The sequence below is a fragment of the Pleurodeles waltl genome, chromosome 11 (genome assembly GCF_031143425.1).
Source record: "Pleurodeles waltl isolate 20211129_DDA chromosome 11, aPleWal1.hap1.20221129, whole genome shotgun sequence".
Classification (NCBI taxonomy): Eukaryota; Metazoa; Chordata; class Amphibia; order Caudata; family Salamandridae; genus Pleurodeles; species Pleurodeles waltl.
The window spans coordinates 463,781,683-463,809,352 of NC_090450.1; positions in this window are offsets into that span (position 1 = coordinate 463,781,683).

The following is a 27,670-nucleotide window of genomic DNA, read 5'->3' on the forward strand; positions in this document are numbered from 1 at the left end:
TGACAATGAAAATTCAATATACAGTTCAACAGAAATGTTCAGTCCATGGAAGTTCATCTGAACCAGTATGTTGATTCCAATTTTCCCAGAACTCTTTCATCTGCATCATTTGCAAAGTGGGTTTACTCCGTTGAAGAATACTTACAACTAGACACATTGTTCCTTTTGACTTTCTTAGGACACACCGTCATCTTCACCTTTCTCAAAGTCTAAATTCTCAGCATCTTCAGCAATCGTCAGTGGCACACGTTGTTTTGGCAGACTCATTTTTGCCTGTTCTTGTCTTCTTTGCCAACGGTCTCCAGCTTCCACTCGCTTTCTTCCAGCACTCATTTTTTCTTCAAGGTCTGATTTTGAGCCTGACTTTCTCGCTAAAGGGCAAGATTCTATTGTTTCTGCTTCAGAGTCAGTTGTGACTTGCTAAAGACCCTCTTCAACTTGGTTGAGTGCTGCTTTAGGCTCAGTTTGATCCCCTATAGCTTGGCTGACTTGTCCCCTGTTGTCCATCTTGGACCAATGATTCTTCTGGAAAAAGCGCTGTGTATCAAGGGGACATTCAGCTCTGCAAGTATGGGAAGAGTGAATCCAGTTGGGGAGACCTTCACACTTTACAGCAGTTGTTGGTACCAGAATCACTTGGTAAGGCCCACACCAACGGGGTTCCAGACATGTGTTTCTTCAACAAGACCCAGTCACCAGGGTGAAGATCAATGCATTGTTCTTGATGCAGAGGGGCTTTGGCTGCTCCCACCTGATGAGACACAGAATGCAATACATCACCTTGGGGGTCATTACAACCCTGGCGGACGGTGTTAAAGCTGCGGAAATACCGCAAACAGGCCGGCGGACAAAAAAAGGGAATTATGACCCTGGCGGTAACCGCCAACAAAGACAGCCACTTTAACACTTCGCCCGCCACGGCGGTACAGACAAACAGCGTGGCGGTCACCGCCAACAGACAGGCGGAAGACAATGTACCGCCCACAGTATCATAACCTACCAATCCGCCACCTTTTCCGGGGCGGATTCTCCGTGGATAAAAAAACGTCAGAAACAGCCATTTCAATGGGAAAACGCTTACCTGAACACACTCCACGAGGAACGACGACTCCATGGAGCCGGAACTCCAAATCTTACCTGCCCTTGTCTTTCTGCTCCTCTACAACCAACAGCGACGTAGGCGCAGAACATACCGGTGAGTACTGCATCTACGACACGGGGGAGGCAAAAGTTAGGGGGACACCCACTAAACACCCCCACCCTCGCATATCACAACATACACACCAATGCAGTCACAAAAATCACAGTAACAACCCACAATTCCCCCGGAAGAATGCAAAGACAAAGCCAATTGCAGTCAAACATTGTAATGTGCCAATATACATGTCATACAAAAATATACTGATATATATCTCGAAATCTGTCATAATTATATATACAATACAAGAAGTAGTGCAGATATGTACACAACAATGTCTGTGCACCAACAGTCCAAAAATGCATGGGCGAGGCCCACAATAGATACTTGACCAAAATCCGAGAGAACACTGCCGGGGCATCAGATTGAAACACTACAGGCACCTCAGGGGGAAGGGAAGGGGGGGCACCTCAGCCGGATGACTGCAAAGCCTGATCCACGACGGGGCTCCATGCCCATTGATGTATCCTGGGGAGTGCAAAGCCACAGTCTCTCAAGTCTTTTCAGTGGGTGGGTTGCCCACTGTACCATCCTGGGGAGTGCAAAGCCACAGTCTCTCAAGTCTTTCCAGTGGGTGGGTTGCCCACTGTACCATCCTGGGGAGTGCAAAGCCACAGTCTCTCAAGTCTTTCCAGTGGGTGGGTTGCCCACTGTACCATCCTGGGGAGTGCAAAGCCACATTATCGCAAGTAGATGCAGTTCGCAACTGGTACTGGGTGGGACTGGTGCCCAGACTGGATGAGTCTCCCCGTGAAAGTTCCTGTCCTGTCACTGTCCTAGCTGCACATGGGATAAGGATGCCTGATGTGGCGGCCTATTCATACCCACACGGTGTTTGCCCTGTTCAGCGGTCTTTGCCATGGCGGTCTTTTCCCTGTTCAGCGGTCTTCGCCATGGCAGTCTTTGCCCTGTTCAGCGGTACTTTGACATGGCGGTCTTTGCCCTGTTCAGCGGTCTTCACCATGGCAGTCTTTGCCCTGTTCAGCGGTCTTCACCATGGCGGTCTTTGCCCTGTTCAGCGGTCTTCGCCAGGGCAGTCTTTGCCCTTTTCAGCGGTGCTTTGACATGGCGGTCTTTGCCCTGTTAAGCGTTCTTCACCATGGCAGTCTTTGCCCTTTTCAGCGGTCTTCGCCATGGCGGTCTTTGCCCTGCTCAGCGGTCTTCGCCATGGCGGTCTTTGCCCTGTTCAGCGGTCTTTGCCATGGCAGTCTTTGCCCTGTTCAGCGGTGCTTTGACATGGCGGTCTTTGCCCTGTTCAGCGGTCTTCACCATGGCAGTCTTTGCCCTGTTCAGCGGTCTTCGCCATGGCGGTCTTTGCCCTGTTCAGCGGTCTTCGCCATGGCAGTCTTTGCCCTGTTCAGCGGTGCTTTGACATGGCGGTCTTTGCCCTGTTCAGCGGTCTTCACCAAGGCAGTCTTTGCCCTGTTCGGCGGTCTTCACCATGGCGGTCTTTGCCCTGTTCAGTGGTCTTCGCCATGGCGGTCTTTGCCCTGTTCAGCAGTGCTTTGACATGGCGGTCTATGGACTGTTCAGCGGTGCTCTGACATGGCGGTCTATGGACTGTTCAGCGGTGCTCTGACATGGCGGTTCGGATACTGACATTGGTGTGTGGCATGACGAACTCCACACTGGACATTGGTGTGTGGCATGACGATCTCCACACTGGACATTGGTGTGTGGCATGACGAACTCCACACTGGACATTGGTGTGTGGCATGACGAACTCCATACTGGACATTGGTGTGTGGCATAACGAACTCCACACTGGACATTGGTGTGTGGCTTGACATTCCATCATCGCCCAGCGGGGCTGTGGGATTCTGGTCCCTCCTGGGCATTGACTCCGGCTGTGGCGGTGGTCTCCTGACCAGTATTGATACTTGGGCCCTCCTGGGCTGTGACTCTGGCAGTGGTCTCCTGACCAGTAACGAGACTTGGGGCCTCCTGGGCACTGACTCCGGCGGTGGTCTCCTGACCAGTAACGAGACTTGGGCCCTCCTGGGCTTTGACTCTGGCGGTGGTCTCCTGACCAGTAACGAGACTTGGGCCCTCCTGGGCACTGACTCCGGCGGTGGCGGTGGTCTCCTGACCAGTAATGAGACTTGGGCCCTCCTGGGCACTGACTCCGGCGGTGGCCTCCTGACCAGTAACGATACTTGGGCCCTCCTGGGCACTGACTCCGGCGGTGGTCTCCTGACCAGTAACAAGACTTGGGCCCTCCTGGGCTGTGACTCCGGCGGTGGTCTCCTGACCAGTAACAATACTTGGGCCCTCCTGGGCACTGACTCCGACGGTGGTCTCCTGACCAGTAACGATACTTGGGCCCTCTTGGGCACTGACTCCGGCGGTGGTCTCCTGACCAGTAACGATACTTGGGCCTTCCTGGGCACTGATTCTGGCGGTGGTCTCCTGACCAGTAACAACGGTGCTGGCGGTTGTGTCTGGACCGCCGGAAATGATGGCGCACTTCTCCGCCGTGACACTCACAACAGGCTGGGCAGACTTCCTCAGGACCTTCCCCACCTTCTTTGGAGTTACAGCTGACTCACCAATCGCCTTCGATCCCATTTCAGTTGTTGTCCCATCAGGAGTCTTGACATGGTCCCGTCGTCCACTCTCCAATTTCAAAGCCTTTACAGGGGGTGGGCTGCCAGTGCCTTGGCTCTGGGTCCTACTGCCTGCCCTGGTGGACGGTGCACTCCAAAAACCTGGAACACGCACCACTGGCACTGGAGGCTTTTTGGCTGAGGTGCTACGACGGGACTGATGAACTGGAGGGGGGTGTGGGGGCAAATAGGTCAATTTGACAGAGGGACAGTTTCTGACGGACACTGGGATGGGTAGCTGGAGGGGGTCTGGGAGTGGAGGTAGAGGAGGTGGTTGTAGGAGGTGTCACTTTTGGTGTTTTGGGTGCAGGTGCAGGTACTGGAGGCTGTTGTGAGGTGGATGGATGTTGGGTGAGTGATTGCCGGCGTTTGGGTACTTTGGGAGGGGGCGTCACAGACACACTGGGAGAGGACACAGGGGACGTGTAAATGGCAGTGGAGGTGGTGAGTGCAGGTGAGCAGCTTGTGGTGCTGGGTGTCCTGGTGCGAGTCCTAGTGCCTGTAGATGTGGTACATGCAGGTGTGTGTGTAGACGACACTGGGAGGGAGGAGGGAGAAGAGGAGGAGGGGGGCACAGTGGAGACAGTGGATGTTGCTGTGTCTGTATGGGTGTGATGCTTGTGTGAGTGCCTGTGGTGTGTGTGGTGCCTATGTTTGCTTGAGCTACTTGTGTGTGTTGACTTGTGTGCATGCTGGTCTGTAGGTGTGCTTGGGGTGGGCTGGGGTACAGGGGATTGGGTCTGGGTGGAGGAAGTTGGAGGGGGGAGGCTGGACACAGGGACAATGGCTGCCATCAGTGCTGAGGCCAGAGATTGCAGGGTTCGCTGAAGGACAGCCTGACCAGAATGAATGCCTTCCAGGAATGCATTACAGTGTTTCAACTCTCGTTCTACACCCTGGATGGCATTCACAATGGTAGACTGCCCAACAGTGAGTGTCCTGAGGAGGTCAATGGCCTCCTCACTGAGGGCAGCAGGGGTGACTGGGGAAGGGGCTGAGGTGCCTTGGGCGATGGTGAGCGGGCACGGGGCGAACACTGAGGGGCTGCTGGGAGGGCTGTGCTGGTAGGGGAGGTGGCGGCTGTAGCTGTAGAAGTGGGGTGCACAGATGGTGCCGCCACCACAGGGGAGCTCACATCGGCAGACGAGTCCGTGTCGCTGGTTGGTGATCCTGTGGCCGACGTGAAGCTCCCCTCGCCCTCCGTCCCACTGGTGCATTCAGAGTCTGTGGTGTGGCCCTCCATGGCCATGTGGGATGCAGCTCCCTCGTGCTCCGGTGCCACTGTACCTCCGCCTGATGATGCTGATGTACAAAAGGACAGGGAGAGCAGGACAAGGGGGGGAGACAGAAGAAAGAGAGTTTTAGTGCATGGCATACCACTACCATTGACGGACAAGACAAACGCAGATGCCCCCTGCATTACGCCGTGCTCCTGCCCTCTGCACATGCAATTTCTGGGATATGGCCTACATGGCAATGGTAGAAATCTGCGCACATGGATGGCAAAGGGGAAACTATACATCAACTTGCTTCTGTTCTGAGGTGGGGTAGAGTGCCACATGGCCTACATTATGGAGGGGCCTTGCCTACCTAACTCGCCCTGGCCTAGGGACACCCACAGCCCACCTCCCCCACCCAGACACCTCCACTGCACGCAAAGTCCACAGAATGAGGTTGTACTCACCCCCTTGTGTCTGCTGTGATGTCCTTAAGCGCCCATCCAACTCCGGGTAGGCCACAGACAGGATCCGGAACATCAGGGGGGTCATGGTGCGACGGGCACCCCTCCCACATTGGGAGGCCATCCCCAGCTGAGCCTCCGCCGTCTTCTTGCTGCAGCGGCGAATGTCCTCCCATCTCTTACTGCAGTGGGTGCCTTGTCTCTGGTGGGCCCCAGGGTCCGGACTGCCTTGGCGATGGCACGCCAAATGTCCCTCTTCTGGTGGGCGCTGACCTACATGACATGCACAAGGAAAGAGGAACAGTCATTACCTACTGCACCGTCAATGTGAGTGGCCCCCTCCCAACTCTGTCCATGTGGCCCATTCATCCCCATGCATTTCTGTTGTAAGAACTCTGCCCCCTTCCCTCTCCCACTCAGCCCTGTCCACCCAGGCCTAGCCCATCCAACGTGCTCCCTGTGTACTAACCTGTTGGCCTGGAGGACCGTAGAGTAGCATGTACTGGGGGGGGACCCCATCCACAAGTTTCTCCAACTCCTGTGCAGTGAAGGCAGGGGCCCTTTCCCCAGACGCAGCAGCCATCGTCGCTTCCAGACCGAGGTCACAGCAGCACTAGCAGTGTAGGTCCTCTCCTGTTGAAGGTCAGGTATCTTGTGATTCAACAGATAGAAAATGGTGGTGACGTGTGCGGCGGTGACGTCTGCGGTGGGGCGCATCATCACCGCCAGCGCACCTGTTCATTGGCTCCTGGGACCCATAGGGTCCAATGTTAACCAATGCAGCATTGCGCCGCGCTCTACGACCGCCTACCGCGACGGTGTGCAACGCCAGCGCAGTTACCCCACAATTCCATTGTCCCAGTTTAGAGGTCAGGCAGCCTGCCCTGCTGAAACACGTAAGGAGATACATCATTTTCCCTGAGGTGGCAGATTTGCCTACAGTGAAAGGTGACTTCTATGCCCTTGGACATATCCCGAACGTCATAGGTGCCATTGATGGGACCCATGTAGCTCTGGTCCCCCCCCAGAGGAGTGAACAGGTGTACAGGAACAGGAAGAGTTATCATTCCATGAACGTCCAGATGGTCTGTTTAGCAGACCAGTACATCTCGCAGGTAAATGCTATGTGCCCTGGCTCGGTGCATGACGCCTACATCCTGCGGAATAGCAGCATCCCTGATATGATGGGTCAACTCCAGAGGCACCGTGTATGGCTATTGGGGGACTCTGGTTACCCCAACCTGTCATGGCTATTGACCCCAGTGAGGAATCCCAGGACCAGGGCAGAGGAACGCTACAATGAGGCCCATGGGCAGACTAGTAGGGTGATCGAACGCACCTTCGGCCTCCTGAAGGCCAGGTTCAGGTGCCTCCATATGACAGGTGGATCCCTATTCTACTCACAGAAGAAGGTGTGCAACATCATCATCGCCTGCTCCATGCTCCATAATTTGGCTTTGCAACGCCAGGTGCCTTTTCTGCAGGAGGATGATCCAGATGACGGTGTTGTAGCAGCGGTGGAGCCTTTGGAGCCTGTGGACAGTGATGAGGATGAAGCTGATGAAGAAGAAAACGACAACAGGGAGTCAGTCATACAGCAATATTTCCAGTGAGACACAGGTGAGCACATTTTCTGGTTTAACATAACATTAACTTTCACACGTCTACCTCTATCCTGTACCTACATTTCCCTCACTATTTGTTAACTGAGTTGTCCCCTTCCATTTCAGTTTCACTAATGTGTAACCTACATGTCAACAGCTTGCACCCTTGAAAGGCTTGTGATGTGTGACATTGGTATGTTGGCCTTCCAATGGGTAACCATTTTTGACACTGTAATTGACAATACAAAGTTCAAAATCATTGACTGACTCAAGTTTTATTGGTGTTTCAAGGGTGTTTATTTAAGTGCATAACAATGAAGGGGGGTTGTGAAATGGGGATGGGTTATGGTGGAAGAATGTCCATGGCAGAGTCCAGTCTATTAGTCTCACAGGTACATTGCACATCTGGCCCTTGGAAGGGGGGCTGGGGGAGTTCCGATTTGGACAGGGTAACAAAGTGGGACAGTGGGGTGACAATCAGGGTGGTCTTATTTCCTGGCGGGGGTCTTGCCATCTTGCTCTGTCCTGTTCCTGGATCTCAGGGACCACTTGTGTGGTGGTTGTCCGTCTGCAGGGGGTGGGGTGCTGGTGTGTTGGTCCTGTGGCGGGGCGTCCTGTCCACTAGCGCCAGCAGAGGTGGTGGGCATTTCATCGCCCCTTGGAGTGCCACGGTGTCCCTCAAGGTCTTTTGAATGTCTGTCAGCACCCCTACAATGGTGCCCAGGGCGGAGCCTATGGTCCTGAGCTCCTCCCTGAACCCCAAATACTGCTCCTCCTGCAGACGCAGGGTCTCCTGCAACTTGCCCAGTACCGTTGCCATCGTCTCCTGGGAGTGGTGGTATGCTCCCATGATGGAGGAGAGGGCCTCGTGGAGAGTGGGTTCCCTTGGCCTGTCCTCCCCCTGTCGCACAGCAGCTCTCCCAGTTCCCCTATGTTCCTGTGCCTCCGTCCCCTGGACCGTGTGCCCACTACCACTGCCCCCAGGTCCCTGTTGTTGTTGGGCTACCCTGGGTGCCCTGTAGTGGTGGACACACCGCTGATTGACCTGTCCTGGGTAGGGAGGTTTGGGCCCGCTGGGTGGGTGCTGTGCTGGTGTTACCAGAGGGTGTAAGCTCGGTTTTGGGCTGTGGCTGGGCAAGGGGAACCGACTGTCCTGAGGCCGACGATGGTCCGGGCTGGTCATCAAGATCCAGTAGGGCAAGGCTGCTGTCGTCACTGTGGGCCTCTTCTGGGGGTGAAGTGGCGTTGTCTGGACCCTCTGGTGTGGTGACGTTCCTTCGGGTTCCTGCGGGGGTATGAGTACATGATTATTGCATGTGTGTGTTTCATGGTGTGCAATGGTTGGGTGTGCATGTACACCAGTGCAGGCATTCCTGTGTGGGGGCTTGTGTGGTGATGGTTGTGGGTGTTGTGGGTCTGTGCAGTGGGCATGCTTTAGTGATGGGTATCCATGCTTAGTTATGTCATGCAGGTCTTGGGGTTGGGATGGGTGGTTGGTGTCATGGGTAGATTATTGAGGATTTGGGGTGATAGGGGAGGGTGTGGGTGTGTGATAGCATGCAGGTAGGGTGGGGGATATGATAGTTAAGATTTGACTTACCAGTGTTCGTTCCTCCAATGACTCCTGCGAGGCCCTCAGGATACAAGATGGTCAAGACTTGCTCCTCCCATGTTGTTAGTTGTGGGGGAGGAGGTGGGGGTCCGCCGCCAGTCCGCTGTACCGCGATGTGGTGCCTGGATACCGTGGAACGCACCTTCCCCTGTAGGTCGTTCCACCTCTTCCTGATGTTCTCCCTATTTCTTGGGTGCTGTCCCACTGCGTTGACCCTGTCGACTATTATTTGCCATAGCTCCATCTTCCTGGCTATTGATGTGTGCTGTACCTGTGAGCCAAATAGCTGTGGTTCTACCCGGATGATTTCCTCCACCATGACCCTGAGCTCCTCCTCGGAGAAGCGGGGGTGTCTTTGGCGTGACATGGGGTGGTGTGTGTGAGGTGTTGGGTGGTGTATGTGTTGATGAGTGTGGTGAGTGTAGTGGTATGTGGTGTTTTGTGCGTGGGTGTTGTGTGGGTGATGGTGTAGTGTGCCTCTGTGTGATGGGGTTCTCTATTCTGTGCTGTCTCTCTCTGGCCTTCTCTCAGAAATTCTGGTTGTAGGGGTTTGTGTGTGATGTGGGTGTGTGTTTTATATTGCGTTGGGTGTGTGGGAGTGGTGTTTGTATGTGTATCAGGTGTGTGTATTTGTAATTGTCCAATGTGGCGGTGTTTTGTAGATGTGTGTGCATTTTGAGCGCGGTGGTGTGTAACGCCAATGGAATACCACGTTTGAAAGACCGCCACGTGGATTCGTGGGTCGTAATAGCATGGGCGTGTTTCTGTTGGCGTGGAGGTGGAGGATTTGTTTCTGCATGTTTATCGCTGACCTTTGGTGTGGCGGTATTGTGTGGGTGTCTGAATTTCGGCGGATTCCGTGATGTGTGTCATAATAGCTGTGGCGGTATTCCGCGGCCGCGGCGGTGTGTTGGCGGTCTTCTGCACGGCGGTAAGCACCTTATACCGCCAATGTTGTAATGACCCCCCTAGTCCTTTGCAATAGTCTAGGACCATATCATCTGTTACCTTCACAAGTGAATTTGCAGAAATCTCTAGTACATCATCACCCTCTCAATTATAGCCTCATAGGTGAACAGTCCAGACTTTTCATCAGGTACACTCTGAGGAATCATTAACACAAGAGGCAAAGCATCAGGCCACTTCAAAGATGTTGAATCACACACTTTTGCCAGTCTGGATTTCAAAGTGCCATTCACCTGCTCAACAAGACCAGAAGTCTCAGGTCTATAGCTGCAGCACAATCTCTGATCCGATTGCAATGCTGCGAACAACAATCTCAGGACTTCATTGTTGAAATGAGTTTCTCGATCTGATTCCAAAGAAGTTGGAAAGCCAAATCTGGAAATGAGTTCCCTCAACAGCAGTTTGGCTACAGCAAAGCTGTCATTTGTTCTAATTGAGTACTCTTTGACCCAACAGGAAAAGCAGCATACAATGACCAAAACATGCTTCAATCCACTGCACACAGGCATCATAGTGAAATCATGTATATCCTGTTAAAAGGTCCACCTGACCTTCCTATATGACTCAATGTGATTGCCGTTCTTCTTCCAAAATTATTCTGTTGACACACAACACACCTGTGTTACAAAGCTTCAGCCATCAATCTGAATTTAGTATTGAACCAAGACTGTCTGAACAACCTCACCATCGCATCTCAACCAATATGAGCTGGGCCATGGAAATGTCTACCTATAGGCGGTAACAGACTATTTGGCAACGCTGGTTGTCTATTCATTGAAACCCAAATTTCATCATCTCTTTCAACACAACTTGCTCTGACCAAACTCTGCTGTTCCTCCTCAGACACTTCCTCCTGAAGCCTTTTTACTTCATCCCAGGTATCAACTGTTGTCAACAAAAGCTTAAAGTTAGTCTCATCCATTCCTTCATTTGTGAATTCACCATTAAATGTACAAACATTGTGTGCACAATGCTTGGCAACTTCATCGGCGTCCCTATTGCCCAAAGTCACATAACCATCACCAGAACGATGTGCAGGTCACTTGAACAATGAGACATGATCAGGCAATTGTAATGCCTCAAGAAGGTTTCTTACTTGTTCACCATTCTGGATCAGAGATCCAGAAGATGCCCTAAATCCTCGCTGAGACCACAGTTGTCTGAAGTCATGAACAACACCAAAGCCATATTGACTATAGGTAAAAATTGTCACTTTCAGTTGATCAGTAACTAAACATGCTGTAGTAAGAGCAATCAATTTGGCTACTCAGGCAGAAAATATTCCTTGAAGCCAGGAAGCTTCAACAACTCCAGAAATAGTGTAAATAGCATAGGCTGCTCCCAGACGTCCTCCATTGTCTCTCAAGCATGAACCATCGACAAAGAGGACCTAATCAGATTCATCCTATCTTTATGTGTTAGATGAGATGGTTCATCTCATATGTCTGGTCTTTGTACACAGTTCAGTAACATCAAGACAAATGTGGTCCCCTTCACAATCTGTTGCTGGTTTCAGGTCCAAGGAGGAACAGGCTTAGCAGTTCAGGCTGGGCTGTTCCCATAGGGAACAGGGTCAAGATTGATTTGCGTATGGCTGGGCCCAAATTGGAGTGGCATGGTGAGCAAAAATCCAATGGATTAAACTCAGATCAGTGACTGAGGGGGATTGTTTGAAATGTTTTAGCACTCTGTTCGTCATCCGTTTGTGTTGCTTAAGTTACCCTAAATGGGAAGGGTATTCCCAGACTTGTGTCTTGTGCTCACTGTACCACTGTATTCTAGCTAGCCTGGCTGAGGAAAGGTGATATCCTGAAACTAGTCACAGAATGCTTGTTTCTGGTCCAGGGGGTATCTGGTCTGGCAGTGCGGACTGGACTATTCCTGTGGGGAACTGGGTCAAGGCTGATTTGCATAGCTGGGTCCAAACTGGGATAGTACGGTGAGCAAAAGAACAACGGATTAAACCCAGATCTGTGACTGGGGTGAGTGTTCAAAAAGTTTCAGCACTCCATCCATCATCCTTTAGTGTTGCTAAAGTTGCTCTAAGTAGGAAGGGTAGGCCCAGACGTTGGTCCCATGCTCACTGTCCACTGGATTCAACATAGCTTGGCTGATGAAGGGTGATACCCTGAAACCGGTGATAGGATGCTTCTTTTTGGTCCAGAGAAGGCCCGGCCTGGCATTTCGGGCTGGGCTGTTCCAATGGGCCAAGACTGATTTGCATATGGCTGGATCAAACAAGGGTGGCATGGTGAGCATGGTGAGCAAAAGAGCAATGGATTAAACCCAGATCTGTGACTAGGGGTGAGTGTTTGAAAAGTTTCAGCACTCCGTCCATTGTCCTTTTATAATGCTAAAATTCCCCTTCACAATCTTCAACATTTTTATGACTTGATATTGGCAATAGAGTAGCAGGATTCATAATCCCACAGCATTTAATAGTCATGTTCTCTGCAGCCAAGATGATTTGCTCATACTTAGTAAGTTGACTGCTTGCTAAATATTGGGGTCTGGCTCTAGTCAACAAATGTTTGACAGAGTGGGGTATATACACAGTTAATGGATGACCTATAACAATATTTTCACACCTCTCAATACTAGTGCTGACCACAGCTACTGATTTCAGATAGCCAGGCAATGCAGAAGCAACAAGCTCTAACATAGAATTAAAATAAGCTACAGGTCCCTCAGCTTTCCATGAGTTTGAGTTAGCACTGAGAGAGAGCGCAGCCATCCTCTCGCTGCAGAAAAGTACAAATAATTTGTTATAATCGGGCATCCCTAGTGCCGGGGCATGGCAGAGACATCCTCTCAGCTCTAGAAGTGTGGCAAGGCAATCATTATCCCATGGTCCTGGATCAGACACATCTTTCATGCCAGTCTCTGTAAAGGCTTTGCCATCAGGGAAAAGTTGAGTATCCACTGTCAACAGAAGTCCACCATTCCCAAAAACATCATGACTTTCCTCTGTGTAGTTGGCAAACTCATTATCTGTATGGCTGAAATCCTCTGTTTTAACACTTTTCTCACTCCTTTTTCACTGTGGTGCCCAATATATTGGTCTCCTTTTTGACAATATTGTGACTTTTCTGGGGATACTTTACGTCCATTCTCAGCCAGGTGGTTCAATATTGCCATGGAATCCTTTTTGTAAGCTTATTGAGTATTTAATGCCACCATTAGGTAAACAATGTACTGAATCAGGACTGAATTGCAACACATGACCAAAGATTCCAGATCTTTTTTAGAATTTGATTAAAAATCGATAGAGAATCAGTATACCCTTGTGGGACTCGGGGAGGAGCCAAGATGGTGACCGAGTCGGACGCCTAAGTGAGGAGCTCCGACTCGGACCCGGAGAGATGATCCTGTAGGGCGCTCCGGACCAGGAGATCGATCCCCTGCGGAGTGCACCCGGTCCTGGGGTCGCACACGGACCCACAGGTCTGTGCGGGCCCGCATGAGAGCCGGGGTCGCATGAAGAGCCGCGACGGAGGTGCGACCATGAGGCCGCGTAATGGCGGTGCCCTGGAGGCTTTAGCCTCTGGCGTAAGAAAAGAGGAACACCCCAGAGCGGCGGGGGCGGAGGTAAGGAGCCGGGGGCCCTTGGCGAGGGGGAGGCCTCGGGGAGTGAGGCCCGAGTACCGGTGCGGCTTCTCCCCTCGCCGCTTCGTCCACCCCGCTCCCGCCCTCTCCCCCCATCCAGCCGTATGGAGAAGTGGGAGCCGGCGGACCTCTCCTCAGCAGGACAGACCACCCCAACGAAGTAAATAACGAGGGGTTATGGCGAAATGGTGGCATTGCGTCTGGGTACCGCAGTCGGCCCAGACGTGAAGAAATTTTAAAGGAACCGCAAAAGGGACAAAAGCAAGGCCTCAATAGCACCCAAACACAGCGGGGAATAGGCCCCCCCCCCACCGCTTGAAGCTCGGCAACAACTGCTTCCCCCCCTCCCCCCAAAGAAGCGAGGAGACAGAAGGGTCAGAAGAAGAAAAAAGTGGCAACAACGTGGACTGTAGCAAAACAGTTGAGGGGGGCAGTCCAACTAGGAGGCTCCCCCTCTCCCCCCCGCGCCATTGCCTTCGTTAATACTGGTCTCCCCTGCAGGTCTTCCTACGCTGCGCGGGCCTGCAGACACGCGCAGGGGTGGTGTCGGTGGAGGAATATCGCAGGCACCAGGATCGCCTGGACCCCCCCCCCGGGGGCTCTACACAGGGTGGGCACCCTGAGGGGGCACCTGCATACACCCCGGGACCGGAGCACCTAACTGGTAGCACCAAGACCCCCCCCAATTGCTCTACTTGATCCAGCACAAGCCCCCACAGACAGAATTAATAAAGAGGGACCTGAAGCAGGTTATAGGGGCCTCAACAAGGCATAACACGTCAGAAGGAGAATCAGAGCTCTGGGGACGCCTGGTCGCTCTAGAAACGCATAACTAAGCTATCCCCTGGCTGCGGGAGTTATATAAAGGGAAAAACAATGGCTGGGAAATCTAAGTCAGCAAAAAATCAAGAACGAACCGCGCCCGGCCTAGTGCCCAACGACCAACAGCAAATCCTAACCTTGCAATCACTGGAGAGTACACTCCAATCCCACTCTGTGCAGTTCGAAAAAGTGCTACAGGCAATCATGGACACTAAGGCCCTCATTCTGACCTTGGCGGTCGGCGGAGAGGCGGCGGTCGGACCGCGAACAGACCGGCGGTATTAAAAATGGCATTCTGACCGCGGCGGTCACCGCCGCGACCGACCGCCACTTCCCCACTCCGACAGCCACGGCGGTCATGACCGACGGGCTGGAGTCTGCGCACTCCGGTCCGGCGGTCGACCCAAGACCGCCAACGGTATCATGACCCTGCTTACCGCCGCGGTTTCTGGGGTCCAGGAACCGCCATGCGAACCATGGCGGTAGGCACTATCGGGCCAGGGAATTCCTTCCCTGGCACTGATAGGGGTCTCCCCCACCCCCCACTGCCCCCCCGAGTCCTCCCCCCACACCCTCCACCCCCCTGCCACCCCCCAGAGGTGGTACGAACCCCCTCCCCACCCCCACCCCGACATGCACATACACGCACCCCAACATGCACACCCCCCCAACATGCACATATACACACCCCCTACACACACACATACACAACGGGGACACATACCCGCACACATACATGCCGACATGCGCACCTGCCGAACTACACACATTGCCCATAGGCACAGCAGCACTCCCCGCCCGCATGCACGCACTCACACACCCCCTCTACACACTCACACGCACACCCCCATGCACGCACACATCACACAACACCCCCCCAACCCCTCCCCTCACGGACGATCAACTTACCTTGTGCGTTGGTCCTCCGGGAGGTGACAGGAGCCATGGGGAGGTGACCGCCAACAGAAGACCGCCACACAGAAATGTGGGTCGTAATTCTGTGGGCGGTGTTCTGCTGGCGTGGCGGTGGAGGTTGACCAGTCTCCACTTTCCCGCCGACCGCCAGTGTGGCTGCTGGCGGTTTTCCGGCGGAACGCTCCCAGCGGTCAGAATGCGCACAGCGGCATACCGCCGCGGTCGGCGGTCTTCACCGCGGCGGTAACTCGGCGGTCTTGCGAAAAGACCGCCAAGGTCAGAATGAGGGCCTAAATCCTCACTAGAACTAAAAATAGACACAGTATCACAAGATCTAAACCTACTCAGAGTGGATCATCGGAACTTGACAGAGAGGGTGAAAACAACGGAGGATACCCTGAGCAAGACGAGCCCTATGGTCTCGGACAACCAGAAACAAATCCAGCGCCTGGACGCAGAGGTGAAGATCCTATGGAGGTGCGCCGAAGAAGCAGAAAGCAGATCCCGGCGCAAAAACATTCGCTTCGTGGGGTTCCCTGAGCACCCACCAGAACAGAGTTCGGAACTAACCATAGAGCAGTGGCTAATTAAAGAAGTACTGAGTGGGTCCCCTTCGAAGTTCTTCTCTGTTGAACAGGCGCACAGAGTCCCGGGAAGACCGCTATTACCGGGTCAACCACCCAGACCATTAATAGTGAGACTCCTGAATTATAGAGACCGAGACTTGATACTGCAGCAATTCCGTAGCAAAGGCCCAATTCGACATGAGGGCTCAGTGGTCCATGCTTATCCAGACTTCACTCAAGAAGTACAGAAACAACGGAACTCCTACATGAAAATTAAACAACGACTCCGGGAACACAATACCAAATATGCTTCCTCTTCCCTGCCAAGCTGAGGGTGATCTCAGAAGAACGTAACCATATGTTCAACTCCCCAGAAGATGCCTGGACCTCGATGCACGCTAAAGGTATAGCACAGACTACCGAAGGAGTGAATGAAGAGGAGGAATGGATGCCCTCCACATCGAGAAAGCGCAATAAGATTCGCCACAAGGGTCAACCCACGGAGAGACAGGCAGCGGAGGAAAGAGCTAAAGTGTTAAAAGAAACCCCGATACTAATGCAGAACTCTTTTGAGACACTCAGGTCGGGCCCCTTGGCGGGCTCAGGCTCGGAATCGGCCAGCTCGGACTCCACGATTACAGATGTGCTCAGGGGCCCGGAGGTTACCCCTAGAACTGCAGACGAACTGTAAATGGCAGTAACAAACCGGCTACCTCAGTCCTGACAGGGCAGCAAGTGGCTGGGGTACAGAAGAAACCGCAACAGGAACCGAACTGCCAGCCATGTTGGCTATAAAGAGTATCTTTTGAACGATTAATCCCTGACCGCTGTGTTCGCTGATCAATAACTGTGGGCAAACGGAATGGGGGGGGCTAACATAACACAACATATCGGGAGTGCCCACACTTATATATGTACATACCTGCAGACTAGGTCTGAGGAAGGATGTGAGCTCCGCACAAGGGCTACATCTTATACCGAAAATGGCTCCCCCACAGGTATTCGAACGGATACAGACCTCACCAAATAGCAGAACGTGGGTTGTTTTACTATGTGTTAGTAGTTGGTTAAGGAAAATAGTTAGAACGGGGGAGGGGAGTGGGGAGTTAAGGGGTTTGTTATAGGTCAACTCAGTGAACAGGATACACCACTGTGGATGTCTGTCTTAAACACACACCCGGCGAAATGGGGGGAGCCCGGAAGGAAGTCGCACTCCGGGAAGGGCATGATGGAGGTACACCACACAGTGACGCATGTCTCGGCATACAAATGTACATGTACACCAATATGAAATAGTTACGTGGAATGTGAGGGGCATGGGCACACCGGGCAAGAGAGCGCAAGTGCACACGCGTCTCAGACGTCAGAGAGTTCATGTAGCTATCCTACAAGAAACACACTTACTGGAACCTGAGCTACAGGAAATCCGTGGGAAATGGGGCGGGCAGATAATAGGCACAGCTTATTCAGCGTTCGCTAGTGGGGTACTGATATGGATAGCAGGCGGCGGCCCGTTTGCCCGAACCTCTTATAAATTAGACCCAGGGGGCAGATATGTAATAGTGGAGGGACAACTAGACGGGAGACATTTAACGCTCATACGGATTTACGCCCCCAACAACGCACTGGCGGGTTTTCTGGAGACACTCACCCCGGCACTACTAGTAAACCCTGCAGCCCCGGCCATATGGGGAAGTGATTTCAATAGCTTACTGAATGCAGAGCTGGACAGCTCAACCCCCCCCCAAGAAAGGTATAACAAATAGAGGTGCTAAGAGCCCCCTGCAGATATGGGCGGAAGATATGAGACTTTATGACTTATGGCGCATGCAACACCCCCGGCAGAGAGAATACTCATTCTACTCAATACCCCACAAAGTACACACTAGAATAGACATAATTTGGGGTACTGCTGATATATGCACATTGTCGAGCGAGACAGAATACCTGGCTAAGACACTATTGGATCACTCACCGCTCAGAATGGTATTAAAATGGAGTGGAACTCGATCAGTGATCCTTACATGGCGTTTACAGCCAGAAGCACTCCAAGATCAGGCATACGCAGAGGGACTGGACACGGCGCTGAGGGACTACTGGGAAATCAGCACAGACTCCGCGAGCTCAAGGGTGGCAGAGTGGGAGGCGCATAAGGTGGTAGTCAGGGGGTACTGCATGTCGTCCACTTGGGGGGTTTGGCGAACTCTACACTCGGAGATCAGTAACTTTGAGAAGGAATTGAGAGCACTGGAAATAGCGGTGGCATGAATGGAGGCACCCTACACCGTATTAAAAGAGGCGTGTATAAAATATAAAGAAGCAGACACTCGCCTCCGTAGGCACGACCACAAATACCATTTGATGCGGCAGCAGTCGGAGGGAGACAGGTCAGGCAGGCTGCTGGCATGGCTCCTCAAGGGAGACCGACAGCAGTCTCCAATAGGGGCTATAAAACTAGACAACGGCGAGATGGCCTCCACACAAACGGAGATAAATGGGGCGTTCAGTGAATACTATGCGAACCTCTACGCCAAAAGAGCGGCCTGCACGCCTACACAGCTCACAGCTTTTATGGCAGGATCCCAATTGGCACAACTGTCTCAGGGAGACGCTGAGAAACTGGAGGCCCCGTTGAGTGTAGTGGAATTAAACGTAGCATTAGCACAGATGCCCAGAAATAAGGCACAGGGAATAGACGGGCTCCCACTTGAATACTACGTGAAATACTCAAATTATTTAAAGTCTCACCTGCTGAAAGTGTATGAGGAAGCCTGGAACCACAAGGCATTGCCCCCCACGCAAAGAGAAGCCATGATAGTGATCCTACCCAAGCAGGTACGGGACCCTACGGACGTTAAATCCTACAGACCACTGTCACTCTTAAACACTGATTGTAAAATCCTGGGCAAGGTATTGGCTAATAGGCTAGCGCCCATTATCCACACTTTGATACATGAGGACCAAAATGGCTTCATCCCCAAACGCAACACCTTTCTAAATATCCGCAGACTGCTGGGAGTGATGGGGTGCACTCCACCGGGGGCGCTTGAAGAAATGGTGCTCTCACTGGACATTGAGAAGGCGTTTAACACGGTGGGGTGGGACTTTCTATTTGCCACTATGCGAAAAATGGGAATCGGCCCTAAATATATACAATGGGTGCAGACACTATACTCCAAACCACAAGCATGCATGAAAACGGGGAGAGTTGTATCTAAGAGCATCCCGATTGCTAGAGGCACCAGACAGGGGTGCCCCCTGTCCCCCCTGCCATTCGCAATAGCAATAGAACCACTGGCGACCCGCCTGCGGATGATGGAAGACAGCTGGGGCATACTCAGGAATGGGGCGAAACATATAATATCCTTATAAGCAGATGACGCCTTAATATACTTGCGGGAGGGAAGCAAGACGATTCCACTGGTAATTTAACTTTTGACTGAATTCGGAGTGTTGTCTGGGCTAGTAGTGAACTGGGAAAAATCGTGCGTGTTCCCCTTGTCCACACGGCCACTGTCAAATAGAGGAACATCCCTGACTGGGCAACTGAAATGGTGCTTTGACTCATTCAAATACCTGGGGGTACAAATGTATCATAGATCAGAGGACCTTAGAGATGGAAATTTGGGGAGAGCACTGGCCTCCATAAAAGGGTCGCTACGTTTCTGGAGTAAACTACCGCTATCACCGATAGGCAGAGTGGCGATAGCAAACATGCTGATATTACCCAGGCTTTTATACTAGTTTGCAGCACGGCCGCTTTTGATCCCTAGGAGTTTCTTCCGCGACCTGATCGGGGCTTTGTTGCAACTCATATGGGCGGGGGGCAGAGCGCGCGTCGCACTCACTACACTGCAGCGCCCAGTGACTGCGGGCGGTCTGGGCGCCCCTAATTTTGAACGCTACTACGCGGCTGCACAGCCACAGTGGATACTGAGCTGGATACATAGCCCACGTTGGCGGAATCGGCATGGGTACTGACGAATTGGCGCAGCGCACCCTTGGTCGATTGCCTGGCAACCAGGTCTCCGAAGGGGGCGACCGACAAACCACTCATGCTAGTGGCTCATGCATGCTGGAAGAGATATATCCAAAACGGCCACAGCGCGCTCCCCTACTCGCCTCTTATACAGTTGGGCGCACTCCCTGGCTGGGAAAGAGGATAAAGAAAATGCTCATTAGTGGCCTGGACGGAGGCGGGCATAGAGATGATAGGTGACTGCTTCGAAGAAGAAAAATTAATGCCTTTTGAATCGATACGGGATCTCACCTCAGTAAATCCTGGGCAGTTCATGACATATTATGCCATATGCCACTCCATCAAGAAGATGTGGTTAACAGGGAACCAAGAACCGGGGATCTCCCCAGCACTGCACCACATGTTACAATACAACAGCCAGTCGAAGGTAGTGTTGAATCTATACAAAACTTTTAATAAATACCCCGCACCCAACCTGGAAAATGCACGGGTAAGGTGGAACGATGTTCTTCCAACCCCGATCTCGCAAGAGGAATGGCCGAACGTACTACACCACACGCAGGGGGGTATCGAGAAACCCCAGGTTTCGCTACACACAATTTAATTATACACATCAAACGTATCTCTCACCAGGCAGTATTAAACGAATGCTCCCCAGCTCGGACCCAACCTGCCCAAGATGTCAGGCCCCGCTGGCACACTTTTACCACATGGTTTGGGAATGTGCCCAGGTGCACAGGAAATGGAGTGGGATAGTGGAGAAGGTATCGGAGCTGACGGGGTTGGTGCTCACAGCAGACCCTAAATCCTGCTTGCTGGGCCTGAGACAGAGAGACAAGAAACATAAGCATTTACATAAATTCACAGACCTAGGATACGTAATGTACAAAAGACTGATAGCAATGAACTGGAAATCAGCCACTGCTCCGGATCTGAAAACCTGGCACAACATGACACTGAGATGGGCTAGCGCAGAATTAATGGTGCTGCGGAGATCGGCCGGGGAGGGCCAACAGCGAGACAGTGAGATCTGGGAAACTCTAATAAGTAGACTGGAAGCCAAAAGCGATGAGAAACCACCATGAACTGGAACATTTGGCGACCCTAAGACAAACATTCTTTTACCTAACAGATCCCCACACCCCAAGTAGAACTGACGAGTCAAACACTATAGCCAGAAGTCGCCCCCTCGCCCACCTCCTTCACTAGAAGTAACTCATAGTGAACACTCAGAGTGGATCTAGGGGCCCACACAGGAACACAAGTTCACGGAACCCAGACACCACTAATTGCTACTGAGCTGGGTCTCCCCCACCATAGCAATAACCACAAGACCCAATAAATGGACATAACCAACCCGGGGCACACAAGCTTATTAATCACACATGTCAAAAGTGATCATTTTGGAACCGCATTTTAAATTCCTTTAAGCAAAATGACGAGACCTCAGTTAAGTTTTTATTGTTAATCTGTGTGATAATAGTGTAATAGATCTATTATATCCTGAAATTGTAAATGCTGGAAAGGTATCTAAAGCGAAAATGCAATTAAAAAAAATATTTAAAAACCCTTGTGGGACTCTGCACCACATTAAAACCCTTTTCTGAACCAAAATGAAAAAAGGAACTGACTGTGCTTATGCATCGGTATAGACAAGAAGGCTTGGCATAAATCAATGACAGTGAACCGCTCAGCTTCACATGGAATCTGAAACAATATTACAGCTGTATTCGGTACTAGGGGACAATAATAAATGACAATGTTATTTATTTTCCTAAGGTCCTGTGCAATTCTATACTTGCCATTTAATTTTTGAAGACCCATAATGGGAGAGTTACAAGGATGCCTCATTATTGCCTTCAGAAATCCCTGCTCTATCATGGACTCGATTACAGGAGTTATTCTAGCAATTATTTCAGATGTCAAATTGATATTGTGACGTTCTCGAAAATTCAGCATTAGGTTTAACAGTAATTTGGACACGTTCTACACCTTTTTCAGTCAGATGTGTTTTCCCAACAAATCCCACACTTTCGGGCCTCATTTAAAATGTTTTCACACGGGGCAGCGTTGCAAGCCTTCTTGCTGCGCTGCCCTTCATCAAAACAAAAAAGGACAGGAATGCCCCATATCTACACAATACAGAGCATTCCTGTCCCTTTCCCCTGCATTGGTGCACAAATTGCTGCCATGCTCCATTGCAAGCACCTTGCATATTTTGTGCAGGAACACCTTCCTGCACAAAATAATCATGAGAGGCATTTTTCTCTTTCTATGTGTGCTACAAAATGCAGCACACATAGAAAGAGGAAAAAACTAAGAGAAATAAAGATATTTCACCCCTTTGCGTAACCTTTATACAACCCTGGGAGGAGTAGGCTTTTGACGCATTCTCAGGTTTTCAAAACCTTGTACATATGGGAATGCATCAAAATCATTGGATGTTGCATGGGAACACCCACACAACACCCATGGAAATGCCTCCCTCACGCAAAGTAAGGCAACACAGCAACTTGCACAGCTTTGCCTTATTCCATATCTACAAGGCTATGAAATGCCACACAAAGGGGCTTTGCATGGCCTTGATGATATGGGCCAGCACCCTGCACCCTTGGTGCATCAGAAAGAGTGATGCACCAGCAGTGCAGGCTGCTTGTAAATAGGCCCCTTCATGTTTAACAGTTTCTTTAAAATCTGGGGGCAGATCATAAACTGTTAGCAAAGTCAATAACTTGCAATGTTTTTCATTTTTCATTAACTTGAAGACAACATCCTCATCTTGAGTTTGTACTTCTATTCCATCTGTAGTACAAAAGATAACACTATTCATTTTAGGAAGCAAATCTCTTCCCCAGAGATTCACTGGGTTACAATCACATATTATAAACTTGTGTTTGTCCTCAAAAGATCTATTTTGAATGTGACTGGGCGATTTCTTGAGAAGTCATTTGTTTATTCTCTAACCAACTACTTGGACTGTTTTTTCCAAAAGAAGTAGGTTTGGAACCTTTACTATTTTCAAAGTAGAACGGGAAGCATCAGTGTCAACCAGGAATGACACAGAATAGCCATCTACCTCGCTATCTATGAATAGTCTGCTCTGGTCTACCTTCAGGCTGCGCCAAGTATGCAGTCTTCCTCCACCCTCAGGCACCGTCAGGCTGCCTGATCAGAACCATTGTTCTCATTTGAATCAAACATATAAAACTGTTGGGAAGGGTGTCACATTTGCATTTATCCGAGAACTCTGATCCATATTTTGTTGTAACCCAATAACATTCTGCTGTGGCTGAGGTTGGGGGATGTGTATTATTGGAGCTTGGGGCACACTAAACCTGATTGACTTTCATTTAGAAAGCCATACAATATTGTCTTTCTACAAGAGATCTGGGAAATTAACCCAATAGAATTTGAGGGCTTTGAATGCTTACCTACACTACCATCACATTCTGGATGAACTTCTGGTGGACTATCTATTTGGGTTAACTTATTAGAGCCTGTGAAAACCCCTGGAAGTGATTTCCAGGCTGTTTGGTACAAGGAGGGGCTGACATTATTGTCTGTAAAGTTTTACAATAAGGGTTTTACCAGGGTGCCCAATCAGAAATTCGCTGGTCTATTTGATTTTACGACCAGTATGGTGGGGCATACATACCAACAAGGCTAACCTGGAGATTTTAATGCTAGATTACCTCTTAAAAGCATAGGGACTGTGTCTGTGGCCCCCACAAGATCTTAAGTGAGAGGAAAAGAACTGGAGGACCTCCTTGCTTATTTTGATTTGCATAACATTTTGGAGGGGGAGTAGTCCAGTGTGATGGGGCTGCCTACCTATAGGGTATGGATTGCTTCTACAGTAATTAATTATATTTTGATTTCCCAGAATATGGGGAGTTTGCTAAAACACAGCATATTTATTAGTTCTAATTTTGGGGTGCGAGAAAACAGGGCTGATTGCAGAGGCCCCCTAACTTTTTGCCCCCATTTTCCACTTTATGCTGGTGTTTTCCTGACTCTGATGGTGCCCTGGGTACTGCTAACCAGTCCCAGGGCCTGTGCTCTGTGTAAAATGGATATGCAAATTAGGCTAATTATAATTGGCTAAGTTAACCTACCTATAAGTCCCTAGTATATGGTAGGGCATGTAGGTTTAGGGACCACAGCATAGGTGGTGCACACCTAGGTGCACTGCTGAGGTGCCCAGTGTCATTTTAAAGGCAGGCCTGCCTTGCTGGCTGCTTTTAAATTAAAGTTATATGCAAATTCGACTTTGGAATTAAAAGTACTTCCAAAGTCTTAAACTACCTTATTTTTACATATAAGTCACCCCTAATGTGTGCCCTATGTGCCCCTAGGGCTGGGTGCCATGTAACTATAAGCAGGGACTTTATAAAAATAGATTTATAAACCCTGGTGAGGTAAAAACAGCCAAATTAGTTTTTCCCTCATAGAAGTAAATGGCCTTCATAGGCTAGAATGGGGAGACTTTATTTTAAATTTTAAAGTCTCCTTAAATGTTGCATACCAAGAATTTGGTATCAAATTCATTGTTGTAATAAATCCCACAACTTCCAGTTGTTGGATTTAATATAACTTGTTCAGGTAAAGAGCTATAGACTTTACCTAAAAAGTTGCCAATTTCAGCCCTGCATTGTTTTTGCTGCTGTGCTCTGATTGGCCAGCCTGCAGCAGCTTAGTCAAAGCTGCCTTGATGAGGTGTGAAGTGGCCTGGCTTCACACAAAGGAATGTGCTTGTGGGAGAGAATCTCCCCTCACCAGATGGTGAGGCAGGAAGGGGGAGGGCTGCCAAACTGGTCTTCAAAGGCAGAGAAGGACATTTGGAGCAACCAGCAACACCCCCACATCCTGCAACCCCAGACAACTAGGTGCCCCCTTGATTAGATTAGGAGAGGGCAGGAGAGGGGTGTGTTTATGATTTTTAGCCACACCAGTGGGTGGGCTCAGCCAGATGTAACCTCCAAAAATCAGATTCAGCCATGTTGGATTTTTAGAGAATGTTGCCTTTTGGGATGGATTTTTGCCACACTTCCCAGGAAGTAGTCATCACAGGGGGACGACCCTGTACCTGATTGGAGAACCAGGACCCCCTGCTTTTCACCCAGGAGCAAGGATAAAACTGGCAGACCTGCCCCCACACCTCAGATCCCTGCCAGATTTCAAGAAGAAAAGAACTAAAGGAGAAGAAGGACTGCCCTGCTGGACCCCTGTCCTGCACCTGGAACCTGCACTCAGAAGAACTGCACCAGATGCACACTTGGGCTTCACCACAAGAAGGACTTTGCCTGGCTTCAACTGGTTCAAGGAGGGACTCCCTGTTTGCTACAGGTGAAAAATTGCTATCCAGAGTCCCCCTGCACCAACTCCTGAAAAGTGACCAGCTGACCACTGTCCAGTGGCCAAAAACCAGTTTGCGCCAGGTGCATTCTGGAAGTTGAAGTCCGCACCCCCCAAGGACCATCACAGAACTTCTGGACCCTTGGGGTGAGCTGTGGACCCCAAAAGAACCTTAAAAGAACATCTGGGTGAAGCCCCAGAAGTTTGGAGAAGATTTGAGAATTTTTGAAAAAAAGCTCCAGAGAGGGACCGACCCGCCGCGGAAATTCTAGCCGGCTTGCCTCAACCGCGACCCGGCCTGATTTGGTGGTTCGTCCCGGTAAAGAAAAATCTCCGAAAAAGAGACTAAGGGGCATATTTATACTCTGTTTGCACCAAATTAGTGTCATTTTTTTTACTCTAATTCAGTGCAAAACTAACTCCATATTTATACTTTGGTGCTAGACCCCTCTAGCACCAAATTTATGGAGGTAAAGTCATTTTTTGAAAGTGGAGTCCTACTTTGACTTAATGAGATGCAAGGTAGGCGTTCCCGTGCAAAAAATGACTCAATGGCCTTAACACCATATTTAGGGGCATATTTATACTCTGCGGCATATTTATACTCTGTTTGCACCGAATTAGTGTCATTTTTGTTTTACTCTAATTCGGTGCAAAACTAACTCCATATTTATACTTTGGTGCTAGACCCATCTAGCACCAAGGCCCTGATTTAAACTTTTTTTGCACCGCATTAACGTCATTTTATGACACAAAAGTGGAGCAAACTTACAAAATATTGGCCCTTATTTATACTTTTTGCTGCAAAACTGCACTAACTCAGTTTTGCACCAAAAAGTTGAGCACCGGCTTGCACCATTTCTGTGCACCAGCTGGGCACCATATTTATGGAATGGTGCAAGCCGGTGCAAAGGGTAGGCTAGAGTTTTAAAAAATGACTTTAGTTGGGTGGGGCTGGCAGTACAGAAAAAGAGGGTTTAGCACCAAAAAATGGCTTTAGGCATGTTAGTTTAAAAAAAATGACTCTAACCAGATTAGCGTCATTTTATGGTGCTAAACCAACCATGCCACATGACTCCTGCCTTAGAAAAGGCAGGAGTCATGCCCACCACCCCAGTGGCCAGCACAGAGGACAGGGGTCCACTGGGCATGGCCATTGCACCCGGTGCCATGCATGGGGGCCCATTTCAGAGCCCCCTATGGCACTTTCAAAAATAAAATGCACTTACCTGTACTTACCTGGGATGGGGTCCCCCATCCTCGCAGTCCCTCTAGTGTGGGTGGGGGTGCCCCTAGGGCCTAGGGAGGGCACCTCTGGGCTTATTCCATGGTGTTCCACCATGGAAATAGGGCCACAGGTCCCCTAAGACCTGCCCTGACCCAGGTCTTAAAAAATGGGGCAAAGCAAGCTTTGCCCCATTTTTTGACCCTTCCTCCCTCCCTTGCACCATTTTTACATGGGAGTATAAATATGGTGTTAAGGCCATAGAGTCATTTTTTTTGCATGGGAACGCCTCCCTTGCATCTCATTAAGGCAAGGTAGGTTTCCACTTCCAAAAAATGACTTTAACTCCATAAATTTGGTTCTAGACGGGTCTAGCACCAAAGTATAAATATGGAGTTAGTTTTGCACTGAATTAGAGTTAAAAAAAAATGACGCTAATTCAGTGCAAACAGAGTATAAATACCCCCTTAGCGTCCAAAAAGTATGCTAATCTGGTCAGAATCATTTAATTTGACTCAAAACTGCCTAACGTAATTTTATTTTAAGCTAGCCTACCCTGTGCACCGGCTTGCACCATTCCATAAATATGGTGCCCAGCTGGTGCTAAAAAATGGTGCAAGCCGGTGCAAAACTTTTTGGGGCAAAACTGCCTTAGTGCAGTTTTGCACCAAAAAGTATAAATAAGGCCATAAGTCCGAAGGTAAAAAGTTGACCAGGACCCCCCAGCCATCGTATCCGAGAAGGGCTCCACGGACGTCGGATCAAGATCCAGGTTTACCCCGGTCGAAGGATTTTCACCTCGAAAAAACGACTAAGTCCGAAGGTAAAAATCTCCACCGAGGAATCCAGCATCGCGTATCCGGACAAGGGCTCCAGGAGCTCGGATTCGACTGGCAGGTTCATCCCGCTGAAGAAAATCTTCAAAATAAAGACTAAGTCAGAAGGTAACTTTTTAACCGAGGCCTCCCGCGACCTGTAGCCGAGCAGGGCTCCATCGCGGTCGGCCTGAAACTTTGACTTTGCCCCGGTCGAGGTGCAACCAGATGACCCGATTGGCGCTTTTTGTTTCTAAGCGCTAGAAAAGTCATATTTCTTTAAAAATTCATATCTCCGGTTCCCTTTATCCGATTTTATTTGTTTTTTTGTCATTTTAAAGATAAAAATATAATCTATTTATATAAATTGGTTTTGGATTTTTAAACTGTTTCCTGTGTTTTATTTAATTACTGTTTTGTGATATTTGAATGCTTTACACTCTGTCTCCTAAGTTAAGCCTTGACGCTCGTTGCCACGCTACCAAGGGTTGAGCTGGGATTAATTTACTGAGACCTAACTGTACCTAGGTGGAGGTTAGTGGCTTGTTGCTAGGTGTAGATACCTACCTGCCCTTACCAATAACCCATTTTCCAACATTTTTGGTGGCAGCGGTGGGATCCTGTACTTGTGTTCAGTATCACGTTACAGTTTTAAGTAAAACGAATTAAAAATCCTTTAAATTGTCCTAGTGCAAACATTTTTTTTTTTTATTAATTTGG